General features: G+C 42.9%; 1 protein-coding gene across 1 annotated transcript in view; it reads left to right on the top strand.

The window, feature by feature from the left end:
* Window positions 1-13,488, top strand: part of GRID2 (glutamate ionotropic receptor delta type subunit 2) — a 2,545,914-nt gene that overhangs the window by 2,338,912 nt on the left and 193,514 nt on the right. The gene's annotated exons all lie outside the window — the stretch shown is intronic.

Genomic DNA, 13,488 nt, shown 5'->3' with positions numbered 1-13,488 from the left:
AATTTACTGATCTTTTTTAGGATGGAAAGCTGAGCCTACCTTGTCAGGGTTCTACCTCATGACGTGCTGATAAAGCTCACTGATGAGCATTTGACTCATTGAGACATTCTGCCAGTTATAAGAACCAAACCACTGACTCTGTGGCTCACATGCTCTTTGTTGTAGCAATATGAACACATATGGGTCCCCAGAGTTTGCATTCTCTGTACATCAAATAAGTGGTCAGTACATCTCCCCCTCTCTCTCTCTGCTGGTCATGTGAACTTCATCCACAGAGCATCGATAAGGCATGCAAACACTGGACAGTGTACTCATTTTTAAAAAGTCATACAGCCTGATTGAGGCTTTGGTGGGTAGCTTACCATCAGCCAGTGGAGTGGAGGTAATGACCCCCACTGCCTAGGCAAACTAATGCGCACTCCATTTACAGGTCTCTCTGCCTGGCAGCGATTGCTATTCCTTCAGAGGAGCCACCACCACCACAGCCTCTCCGAAGGCATTACAAGTTTGCTGAGTGGCCACTATGTTTCATGTGGATGGGCAACACATGTTATTTTCTTTTACAAAATCAAACTACCAATAGAGGAATTTGGTTTTGTAAAATAAAACATAAATTATCCTGATACCCTGCAAGTTTTCTCACAGGGTGTTGGGGTAATTTTTCTTTTTTCTGTTTGTGGTCATCCGGTATTTAGGGGAAGTCTTGTGGAAAAAAAAAATACATCGGATCGTCTGCTCTAAATAGTGTGGACAGTCCGAGGTACTTATATTGACAGAGCCAAGTCTATTGGAACATGGGTGCAAACGTTTTCTCTGGCGGAGCGACCACTGGTGGAATCATCAAATCGACTCAAAATAGAAGACACATCCTATTAGTTTGATGAACCGGGCACTCCATACATAGTACGCTGTCCTCCAAAGTTCAAATAATTGTCATAGTTATTTATATTGCTGGTAGCCACTTGCAGGAGGGAATTTGCTTCCAGATGGTGGCCATTTTCCGATTAACACATAATGGACTTTGTAAAGTGCATGATCACCTCTAGGGAAGCTTGACACTGAAAATCAGGGAGATGCTTTACATACCTGACCCAATTGCAGTCATTTTATTGATCTTAAATTTGGGAAAGGCTGTGATGTTAATTCGGTACCACCAGAACATTTCATAGTCTGCAACAATATTGAATGTGGCCAGTCACAATAATGTAGTCTGTAGTTTACTTGTCATCGGGCTATTTAGTAATAACGTTATGCGGTAACAAATGTCTGTGTCCATTACTGATTGCTCTTATTTTGGGACCATATTACTGTTTGTTGAAGGGATTCTTTTGTATAAGCAACTCATTAATGTGTTCTTCACTTGAAGGTATCATTAGGTGCCAAAGGCTTGTATTATATTGCTTTCTGAGTGTTAACCTCGTAAATATCTAATATATATGTGATATTTGGCCTTCTCATGTACAAGTTATTAACACAATATAAAAAGATAAAAGTCCAAAGAGTGCTGTAGAGGCACACAGTGGACCATTGGTCAATCAACATAAACTTGTACCTCACACAGAAGATGAAAGAAAATTAGTAGATTTTTAGGGCTTGAGCTCTAGAATGAAGGAGCGAAATAAGTGATCAAGGTCAGGATTTTTGGAACATAAATCAATGTTGATTCTGTGAACAAAAGAGAAGAAATTCTGACACAAAATCTAGAAACTTGTTAGAAGATATTTAGTTTTAATTTTTAACTCAGATAATAATTAACATCCCAGCTTCATTAACTGTCTATGAACACCTAAATATGTGCAGAAATATGCATGTCTTTGGTTTTTCAGAAAGATGAGGTGGAGCTACGTGTAAAGACTTCTAAGTACATGATCTCCACCAAACATCAAAGGTAATGGAACAGTTCCATACCTTCAATGTGTAATTAGCCCTATCCAAAAACAGGATTCTAGACGCAATGACGTGAAACACAGAGTACCATCATACATTATTTTGGTTTAACATATTAATCTTATATCTGAGTGTCATCACTGACAGGTATCCAATTCTTACAAACCTGTGTGCAAATCATCCATCATGATTGCCCACTCTTTGTCTCAAATGAAACCTGACTAACTAAACTCATCCTAATCAACAATGGAAAAATGCATAAATAGATGGAATCTAGTAAAACTCATTGCATATTGATGGCTTCTTCCCATCCTCTATTTAAATGTCAAATCTTTACCTTTTGTCTTTGCCCTCCTCTTTCCCTCAAGTGAAATATCAACAAAAAAGCCAAGCATCTTCACTACAAATTAGCCTTCTCTTTAAAATTAAACGGTTCTTCCCCCCTTCAAAATTATCATACAAGTCCTCATCCTCCCCCATATTGATGGAGGTAGTGGCCTACTACAGAGCCCACTGACAAAAACAAGATACAACCCCAATAAAATGATCCTTGAAATTCCTAAATCTAAAAAACTGAAAACAAAAAAGCAACCCTTCTCCACTTTTACCCAAACTCTCTGGAACCACACTGGCACCCTATCAAAAGATAAAACCTGGCCTCAAAACTTTCTAATATAATCTCAAATCTGTCCTTTGCTCTTCTCACTCTCCGTAATGACGTATATTCCCCCTCCCTCTATTGCCTTGCATCTGTAATTTGCTATATTGCATGTTCTCTTCTAAATAATCAGAAAGTTATTGTATTTTTATTGATGATTGTACTATAACATTTGTTTTAATTAATCCATTTGCTCTGTATTTTTTGTATATGTTAAACCTGAAAACACACTTTCCCTTCATTCTTTCCCCTATTTCTTATCCTCTTTCTCTCTTTCACTCATCCTCTTTTTTTTACATTTGTAAGTACCTCATGTCATGTCAAAATGATTTTGAAAATGAGAATGATGACTAAAACTGGATTTCTCAGCACAGTTTTCCTATACATTTGCTAAAGACCTGATTGTTTTACAATTAAAAACTCTGTTTGGAATTTCACAGGTCAAATCTTTTACAAAAAAAGTGTCAATTTTGTTCAATACATTTTTCTATTCTGACCCTTACAAGTATGTTCTCAGCCATACACTCACTCATTAGTTATGACTGATAATATACTTGGAAGGGGCAAGGTAGTAAAGTCAAACATTTCACAAACAGTGCTAGACAAAACCTACAGCCTCTTGCAGTAACACTAAAGCTAAATTTCAAAGAGATCACAGGATCAGAGAGCAAACTGGTTACACTAGTCTTACCTGCTTTTGCCTAGACAGTAGTAGTAATATCATATGATGTCTTTTCCAATATAGACGATCAAATTCCTTCACATACATCCCAAAAAACAGCCTTTGTCTTCAGGCTGCCAAACCAACAACAACTATGCCAAATTATCATTGAGTTATCAGTCAAATATCAGTTTTAAATATAATTTAGATACGTAGCAGTTTTTTTAATTTAAAATATTTTATTGAACAAAATCAGAGTAAGTGGTCAGTTGGCAGTCATGAAGTACAAACATTGACATAGAAGGCATACATCACAGCGGTGCATTACAAGTGCGAGTTCGGGGAGGACCAATTCTGGTCATCGCCATTTCAGTTGTTGGGGAAGTACAAAGTTCGCCTCTATAAACATTCCAATGACCCCATTTCTTATCCCAAGCTCCAGGACACCCCCTGACCTTGTATACAGTTTTTTCAGACAACATACATGTATCCATTGTAGCGACCCATCTGATCAAGAGCGGTTTATTTGGCGAGCCCCATTGCATTGCTATTTCTCGTTTTAATAAGAGAGGCGAGGATTGTGGAAGAGAAGAGAGATCAGGGACATTAGTGAGTATGGCATGTTTGATTTGGAGTACAGCCTTATAGGCCTCCCAGATGGTTATAGCCGACTTCACGGATCCGACATTTTCTGTGAAGTAATATTCCGTGAGTTCTAGCAGGCAGTCTTTTATGTCGGGGATTTTTAGAATCTGAGGGGTTATGATTATGGGGCCGCGGGATCTCTGGCGATGGTACGTAAATTCTACAAGAAGTGGGGAGTGGTCTGAGATTCCCCTGGGGAGCCCCTTAGGGTGGCGGAAAAGCTCTATATCAGTTGTGGGGGAGTAATCTATGCGAGAGTTACTATTATGGGCATTAGAATAGTGTGTGAAGTAAGAAGTAGTCGGGTGAAACGAACGCCATATATCTTCGAGTCCCATCGCCTGTGTAAAATCTAGGAGATCAGAGCCCTGCCTCTGTGACGTACGCTGGGGGTGTCGATCTAGGGCATCGTTCATTGTCATATTTAAGTCGCCCCCAATAAGCAGGGGTCCGTGTGGGAGATCCAGTAATAATCGTTGCAGGGTCTGCAATGCGTCTATTCCTAAGGTTGGGGGAATGTAAACTGAGATAACATTTAACAGTTTTCCCTCCCAGATGGCCTCTAGCACAGCGAAGCGACCAAGTGGGTCAGCCCATGTCTTTGTACATGTTAGTGCAAAATTTTTACAAAGAAGGATACCGGTCTCTCTGGTCGAGTCCCAGTGGCGGTCCCGCTCGCGCCATCTGGAGGATGACATCCCGGTCACGGAAGTTAAACACACAGGCAATGATAGGGCGGGGGGGGAGCGCCCGGCCTTGGCCTGCCCCCGGGGACCCTGTGTGCCCGTTCTATGGAGAAATAGTTGGACAGCTGTTTTGGCTGGAGATGTTGCAAGACCAAGTTCTCCACAAAGAGATCAGCTGCTGGCTCCTCCAGGCGCTCCAAGACACCTAGGATGCGGAGGTTGTTGCGCCTTGCGCGCCCTTCATAGTCATCAAGGAGCACCTCCATTTGCAGCTGTTGCTTTTGGAGTTGAACCACTTGTTGCTGAAGAGTGGAGGTATCATCAACAAGCGCTGAGGTTTTGATTTCTATATCTTTTACTTTAGTGTCGATTTTGCGAAGATCCGCACGTAGCAGCGTCACTTAAATGCTCACTGAGTCTATACGGGACTCCAATGAGGACCGGACCCGCAGAGTCGAGGGGTGCGCAAGCAGGGAGGGGCCCCCATCAGCCGCAGAGAGGAGCACGGTCCTCGCACCTTCTGGAATAGTCACTTCGGGAAGACTCGAGATTCCGCGGGGTCCGGGGAGGTGAGAACAAGCGATAGTTTCGTGAAGAATGAAGGGGGAGCAGGTGCTCTACTCACATTTGTACAGTTCTCATCTCTCGACTCTCAGCACAGCGGTGGGGGGGGGGCCCAGCCCCTCCGGTCAGGAGGAATGAGGGGGGGTGGAAGGGCCCTCCAGGGCCAGTCCCTCCCGCGGAGCGCTCGGGAACCACAGAAGAGGTCGTAGAGTCGAATCTCAAGCCGGCTTGGAGGCAAGATGTACCCACTATCGATCCCAGTGTATGGCTCAAGGCAGCATGCAGTTTACACCAGGGTATCCCTTCTGGGCGGCACCACTGACCCAGGGGGAGCGAACTCCCCACAGTGGGAGCCCCCAGAGCTCCAGCAGGCTCCAGAAGCCGGGGTGGGCACAGGACTCTGACGCCCGCTGCGGAGAAGGAAGGGCGAGCGCTGCCCTCCATACCCTCGAACAGGGCCCAGATCGGCGCGGGCCACCCACCAAGTGCGGCTTCCGTGAGGCGTGAAAACCCCCCCCCGACAGCTCCAGCCGCATGACCAGGCAGTGAGTGGTAGGTCGCCAAGCGGGACACTATGTCCTCATGTCGTGTCTTATAATAGGGGATGATCCGGTGTCCCTGGAAGCTCTAGGGCGGTCCCCGGCAGTAGGCCCAAAGCCGGGGACTCGCGTGATTATAGTCGCGGGCGGCAGGGAGGGCTTGTTGTTGGCTAAATTGTTCGTCTCTCGAGGGGCTAAGTAGGATGTGGCCAGGTTGCATCGACAGGGGATCGTCCCCCCAAGCCCCGACTGGACCGTGCAGAGGGATCAAAGACCACTAGATGTCTGGAGCGGCTCCGGTGTTCACAGCAGAACATCCGATGATCGTGGCCGCCATCTTGGGCCGAAGGGGAGCCGAACTACAAAATTGAGCCCCGGTGTCCAGGGGGCCCGGAGGTCAGCAGGGACAGAGCAGGGGAGCCCAAATGATCAGCGGTATAATATCCCAAGTCTGGGGCAGAACGAAGGCACTGGTACAAGATGGACGCTGAAGTAACAGCGAGGGCCGGGGAGCCGCCTCAATGTGCGACCATTCCCTTCGGCTGCAAGCCACGCCCCCGATACGCAGCAGTTTTGAGGAAATACCATCTCACACGGTTTTGAAAGTACAAAGAGTGACTAATAAATTAATAAATTATAGTTTGCATACATAAGCTCAGTTTCTTCCAAATACTAATTTGCCCTGTGAGACAAAATCATCCTTTTTAGTCAATAAATATGTAATCCCTATTCAACATCTTGACATTTCCATCAAATAGGAACATGACCTTCAGCCATTCACAGACAGTTTATACCCTTTATGCCCATTATTTAACATTATCAAAAACAAGGTCCAAAGGCATCTAATGAAGAATTTTCACAACTGTTGTGCAAGGTACACCTGGAATATTGCCAGCAAGGCTCAATAGTGCAAGGCTGAGCCACCAATATAACAGCGAGAGCTTTGATGCTGCCAGGAATACCCACTGTATCAATGCTGGACAATCATTACATCAGGGAGAGTCAGCAAGTTGTAATGGAGCAGTTTCAGCCTGGTTCGAGAGAGCTTTCCTATGGTGTCCCCCAAGGCTTGCCACTATCCCTAATATTGCTTAATGTCCACCTAACACTTTTTTGGGTAATTATCAGAAGTAACACACCGTTATTTCAGTACTATACTGATTACATCCAGACAGTGGCAAAGTTAGAAGTTCCTTTATGGAGTGAGGAAACAATTTTAGTTTGCCTAAAAGATGTTGCAATATAAATGAGCCACAGCAACCATTCAACTCATTGGCTGTGAAACATAATTCACTTCATGGGAACCCGAGTTTGGTTGGACAAGTACCCAACTGAAGACAGTTCTGTACTTCTATTTGACCAAGACGTTGACTCATACATTTAGAGTAAAACATTTACTCTTGTAGATAATGTATAACCTATTGAAGGCCACAGCGGAGGACTCCACTGTCAAAAATCAACCTGCTACATTACATACTGATAGTAGTTAGTAGGATGTGTTAAGCCACTCCTCACATTCTTTGCTCAAGTGTTTCCTTTTGGAATCTTTGGTTAGCATTCTAAATTATCTAACATATCTAGCACTGAAGATCATAACACATCACCCTTACATAACTATAAAGATAATAAATATATACAACTATGAATTCCTGAAAATTATCTAAATGAAATTGCAAATAATGATATGGCAATCAAGATTATGCAAACAATAAGCAAATCATGAACATGCAAACAGTATAATAGCTTGGCAATAAGAATTGGTCAAACATTAGCGGAAAATCAACACATTCAATTAAATTACACTCTTTATGTAGATTACTTCACTTCAACATTTCCCAATCTCATTATTTCTCCACCATTCTGGCCTGCATGCAGGTCTAGCTCTTTGTCTCAATCCCAATGAAGTCCTGCCATCATCTGCTACTGGTGGAACTTGACTAAGACTCCCCTCAGATGGAATAGCGCATCCTGTTTTATTCCATTTAACCATTCTGGACATACACCATATGTCACCATTCCCCAACTCTACCATATTCCTCTTTACTCTTTTGATGACAAAGGGCCCATGACTGTTGATACTCCTTTCCTGACAAACCTTGGTTTTCTCACCAAAACCAACTCCCCAACAGTCCAGGATATGGCTTGCACACACTTCGTCTGGTCATACCTTCATATTTACTTTAGTAATTCTTCTACAAAACGTCTACTTGGGCCCTGCAGTTACTCAAACAACCTACATCATACAACTGTCCTGCATCATGAATTCTATCACTCATCCAGACGGGATTAAGGTTAGTGTTGCCCATCCTTCCTCTTATCCATCTTATCTTTATTTTCACAATTTCCAGTCAACAATTTCCCCTCAGGTTTGGTTCTAGCAAACAAATCAACCTGGCCAGGTTCATTGCTAGATGTCTCAAGTGCTTGAGTTTTCAGCGCAGAAGATGGCGGAACTTTTCGCATCTACTACACCCAGGAGCTGGTTGATTTCCATACCCTCAACTATTCCAATTGCCTCCCTAAGTTCCGGATTCTTCATTGATGGCTTTCCTGAAAGCTCACTTCGTTGGTAGAGCATACCAGCTGGTCTTGAATAAGAGAATCGGTCTAAAGATCAAAATCATAAGTACAAGGAAGAGTTCTCAAACATGCAACATAGTTCCCCACACTCTCATTCTCACCTTTCACCCTCATAAAGAGTTTGTGGAGCTCTAACACCACATTAACCTTGTCTTGAAAATGATTTTCCAACGTAAGTACTGACATTTCATGCACATCTCCAACATCACCTTCTGCATTTCCAATAGATATGATCTCTAAACTGTCATAAATGTTTCTTCCCCTCACCCCCAAGTTATGTAAAAGTATTGCCTGTTTCCTTGCGGTTGAGAATATATCCCCTCCAACATCTGTTAAATAGGAATCTAACAGGTCCTTCCATCTTTTCCAGGGCAATACGTATTCCCCTTTATCCAACAAAAAAACACAAGAGTTGGGGGTAAATTAGGCAATGACAAGGCTCAGTAGATTTCAGTGCTAACTAAAACATATCACACTGGTTGTAGATACCAACAAATGACTGTTACTCTAGCAGTCAGAATGCTTGCAGTACCTAACACAAATCAACCACCTTCACCACAAGTGCAGATGTGTGTGATGCTTTTCCTCTTATGATATGTTCTCAAAAAGTGCAAACTGCCGACCCACAGCATGTCCGAACATAACTACAAGTGTAGAACCATTATCCAAAGGTGGCTGAGTAGCAAAAATGCTTCACTTAATGATTAGTGCTGGTAATGATGAGCAGATAAACATTGACGTTCCCAATGACCATTGCAGTGGTCATGTGATAAAAAAAACAAGCACCACCTAGGAGCGTTGCGATCAAGTGCCATGTAGAAATCCTAAGCCAACCGAAAGGAGTATAGCGACGCATTGTGACAACTGCATGGTTACACTTTATGATGAGCACTGGTAATGATGAGCAGAAAAACAATGATGTTCCTGATGACCGTTGCAGTGGTCATATGATGATCAAAAGACGTGTGCCGCCTGTCATTATCGTCTGCAGTGTAGAAATTCTGTGTGAACCCAAAGAAAGATGGCGGCACATTGCGGCTACTGCATCATTACTCATTACTTCAGAGGCGTTCAACACTCCGGACGCTTTGACACTGACCATGCACAGCAACAACGCAACATTGGAGCAGCAGCGTAAGCCGTCTGAAGTAGTCTGACGTCACAGCGTGGCCTTAATCATTGAGAATAGAAGGTAGGACTCAATGACGTTACCTCAGTAGCTGCCTTGTGGGCTCTCAACATGGCTGAAAACCACCAGATCCCTGGTTTTCGCAGGTTCACAGCAGGTGATTTCCAATACCATGGGATCCCTAGCAGGATAGGATACAAATGGCACTTCTCAAAGGTAATAATTGCTTAATTATTCACGAATGCATGGGTTCAGGAGAGGTTAGGAGTCTGGATGCAACTCATCGACACTTGTTAAATTGAAACTGAAGAATCCAAAGCTCACACCTGTATGGCACACTAGTACTAAGTAATGCTCCAACCTTTCAAGAGCAATCCTTCCCTCATGATGTCCCCCAACAAACTGTCATCTTTGGTATTCTGCCACTCCTTACATTCTTCTCTGTTGGAATAGTTAGTTGGCATTCTAAATTACCTAACATGTCTTAACACGGAAGATCATAACAGGGTGACCACTTCATTTCAGGTAATTGTGGTCGCTGTCTTCATTCCTGAACTTTCTGCCTACAAATCATTACTTTCACGTGTGTTAGTCTTATTAATGCAACGCAAGTAAAATAAGACTACAACACCTAGAATGCATCAGGCTATCACAGCAATTTACATGGAAACAGTGCCTCTAATGACATGAAGGGAATATAATTGAATGATCTGTTTCCACACCATCTTAGGGTTCACAGCAGATGATCCATATTTAATTCTTGGTTTGAATATAAAAATGCCTTCCTACTTAGGCAACACAAAACACATGAAACACGAAGTAACTCATTTCCAGGTATGTCTTCATCTATACTACTATTATAAAGAGAGAACTTGCACCTTTTGGCAAGGTAATCTCGGGAACCACAGCGCCAATCTACACACCCGATACATCTTTGAAAATGTCAGGGTGTGTAGATGGACATAGGCTATATACATTTAAAATAAAAAGCAAAATAAAAAAATGTATTTACAAAACAAAGTAGTCCCCTGAAAGTAGCGCCGGCCGAGACCTAGCCCTGGCCGCGACGCGACGTGCGTCATGACGAAGGAGGAGCGGCGGCGTCATGGTGGAGCGGCGTCATCATGGAGGGGCGGTGGCGTCATGGTGGTGCAGTGGTGCAGTGAGTAGCGGCGGCGACGACGACATGAAGAGGCGGCGGTGCAGTGGTGGCGACATGAAGAGGAGGAGCGGCGGGTCAGGTAAGCAAAGTAAATAGTCGGGGCGGGAGGGAGTCGGGCAGTACTCGGGAGGCTGGAGGCGGGAGGCGGGAGGCAGGAGGCGGGGGTGGGAGGCGGGAGGCGGGGGGGGAGACTGTCGGCGGGTGCACCGCTCGACAACATGCTGCCCCAGCCACCTTCTGGCCCCGGGCTAAAAATGCAGCCCCCAGCCCTCTTCTGCCCCAGGCAACGCTGGGGCGGGCTGCTAGTTCTTTATAATTGATACAGTATGGGCCTGTTTTCGAGTTTAGGTGTTATTTAATGCACCTGATGAATAACGATACCACAGGGTACATTATTTATCGGGTGCAATAAATAACATCTATTATGAGTTCGGGGGAATAACATGCAGATTGTGATGTTTAACGCACCAAAATCCGCATGATACAGTAAATACTGCATTTCCCTTGTTTAATTTCGGCAGGTTTGTCTGGCCTAAATTTAATGAAGGTTGAGTTATTTAACGCATCCAATAATTATCTGATGCATTAAATACCTTCAAACTCGTAATTCTCATCCATGCATAATCAGGGATTATGCATAGGTCGGAATTAACTGAACCACTCATAATTAGGCCCTAAATCAGGCATGCCTTGCATTGTCTCCTATAGGACACCAAAATATGTTTTAAAATCCAGAGCATTTTGCTGGCCTAGTTTTGTTGTTTAATACCTGTAAGAAAACAACAGGGCATACCAACAAAATTGGCCTTGGGTCATCCATCAAGGTTTGGTTGTTCACTTCCTGTTTAAATTTGAGACTATGAAAGAGCAGTGACTTTGCTCACAGTTGTGGAGAAAACGGTCTGTGAAGGCATACATGATGCCAATTGATGAATATTGCTGAGAACAATTTCTTTTTGATGGTACTGCTTCATCTAGGTCTAGGGACTCCAAAGTATGTGTGATACAAAAAAACAGGATCAATGCCACCGATTTTTAAGACACTGGCTGTAAAATCATGATTTGTGGCACACATTGCATTCTACCCAGAGTACATTTAATATGGCTGCCACATCTGTAAAAAATACATTCTGGCAGTCTGTTAGAGGGAAGACCTTCCAAACTCCAGAGCAGCTGATTCTGGAATAGTAACTCCTCCAGGCTAACACTTAGCGGTCAACTGAAAGAAGTCCACGTAAAGAACAACCGGTAAACATGCAGAGACATTTTAAGGCATGGGCAAAGTGGGCAGTTGCCTAAGGTATCCACATTCCAAGGGGACCCATTATTAAAGTAAGTGGAACATTCAACATTTTTACATTAAAAGCGTGCTCTTAAAAAAAACAGCTTACTTTTTTGCGAATTTCACAGCTGAGCATGCTTAATCGAACCATGAGGGGAATGTATTATTATTTCAAGCAACGTAGCTTAGCAACTAAAGTTTCTATGCTTGGTTGTATGAAACAGAGATAGGTGGGCAGTGCCATATCACGTAAGATATGGCACTACTGCTCTCTTCTCAAGTGTTGGGAAACAATTTGGCTACATAATGCAAAGGTGTGTGCAAGAGTGTGTAAGAGTCTAACATGGCATTTAGATAGAATATCAGAAACAGAAATATCGTGAACCAAAATATCATGTCAAGAATATCAAGGTAATAAATATAATGAAGGTAAGTTAGTATAGGTAAGCAAAGTTTTACTATATATAGCTCCACATCTATGTACCTTGATGATGTAAAATAAATATATGTATATATACATTCATATATATATATATATAGATATATATATATATATATAGATATATATATATATATATATATATATATATCTATATATATATATATACACACACACATATATATATATATGTCTTCGAGGTACAAAGATGTGGAGCTAAGAGTTAAGAATATAAATCTATAATTGCCTTTTTGCACTTACCTTCTCGATATTTTGGTCCTCGATATTTTTGACACCTTATTATGTCCATATATTTCTGTTTCCGAAATTCTGTCAGTGATCCATCTAGCATGGGTTTTGTTAAAGAAGAGTAGCCCTAATACAGCATACTATGCATGGACTAACTGTAAAACATATTCCACATTGTATGTGTGCTGTACTGTGCAGCACACATACAAATTGGGAGAACAAGATTTTTTCTCCTACTCTGTGATTTGCTCAAATAGGAGTATTTTTTGGCACACAGCATTGTCTACAAATGTTAGTAGATGGTGGTTTGATAAAAATGTGGGTGGTAGCATGGGAACACCTATGTACCTCCCATGAGATGCTGCCTCGACTCAAAGTATTGTGAAGTAATGCATAGTGCAGTTTGGCAGTTCTGGCTGAACTGCTCCCACGAGGAGCAGGGTCAAGCCTGATTTGCATATGGCTGGGTTTAAACTGGGGTGGCATGATGAACGATGGATTGAATCCAGATCTCTTGACTAGGGGTAAATATATGATTCATTCAGCATTCCATTCATTATTTGTTTGTGTAGCACTTTTTGCCCTAAGTAGTATTGGTATGCCCAGACTTGGGTCCCTTGCTCACTGTGCCACTGGATTCAAGCAAGCCTGGCTGATGAGAGGTACTACCTTGAAACCTGTCCCAGGATGCTTGTTTCTTGGCCAGGAAAAACCTGACTTGGCAGTTCAGGCTGGACTGTACCATGAGGAGAACGGTCAAGACTGATTTCCATTTGGCTGGGTCTAAACTGGGGTGGCATGATGAGCAAAAGAATCATGGATTGAACCCAGATCTCTTGACTGCGAGAGAATGTATGCTTTATTCAGCATTCAGCGTAGCACTTTTTGCACTAAGTAGGATGGATATGTCCAGACGTGGGTTCCTTCCTCACTGTGCCATTGGATTCAAGCTAGCCTGGCTTATGAGGGGTAATACCACGAAACCAGTCCCAGGATGCTTGTTCCGG

This window comes from Lissotriton helveticus, chromosome 2_1 (genome assembly GCF_964261635.1).
Source record: "Lissotriton helveticus chromosome 2_1, aLisHel1.1, whole genome shotgun sequence".
Taxonomy (NCBI): Eukaryota; Metazoa; Chordata; class Amphibia; order Caudata; family Salamandridae; genus Lissotriton; species Lissotriton helveticus.
Note: the sequence above shows the minus strand (reverse complement) of the source record. Positions and strands in the feature narration are given on the sequence as shown.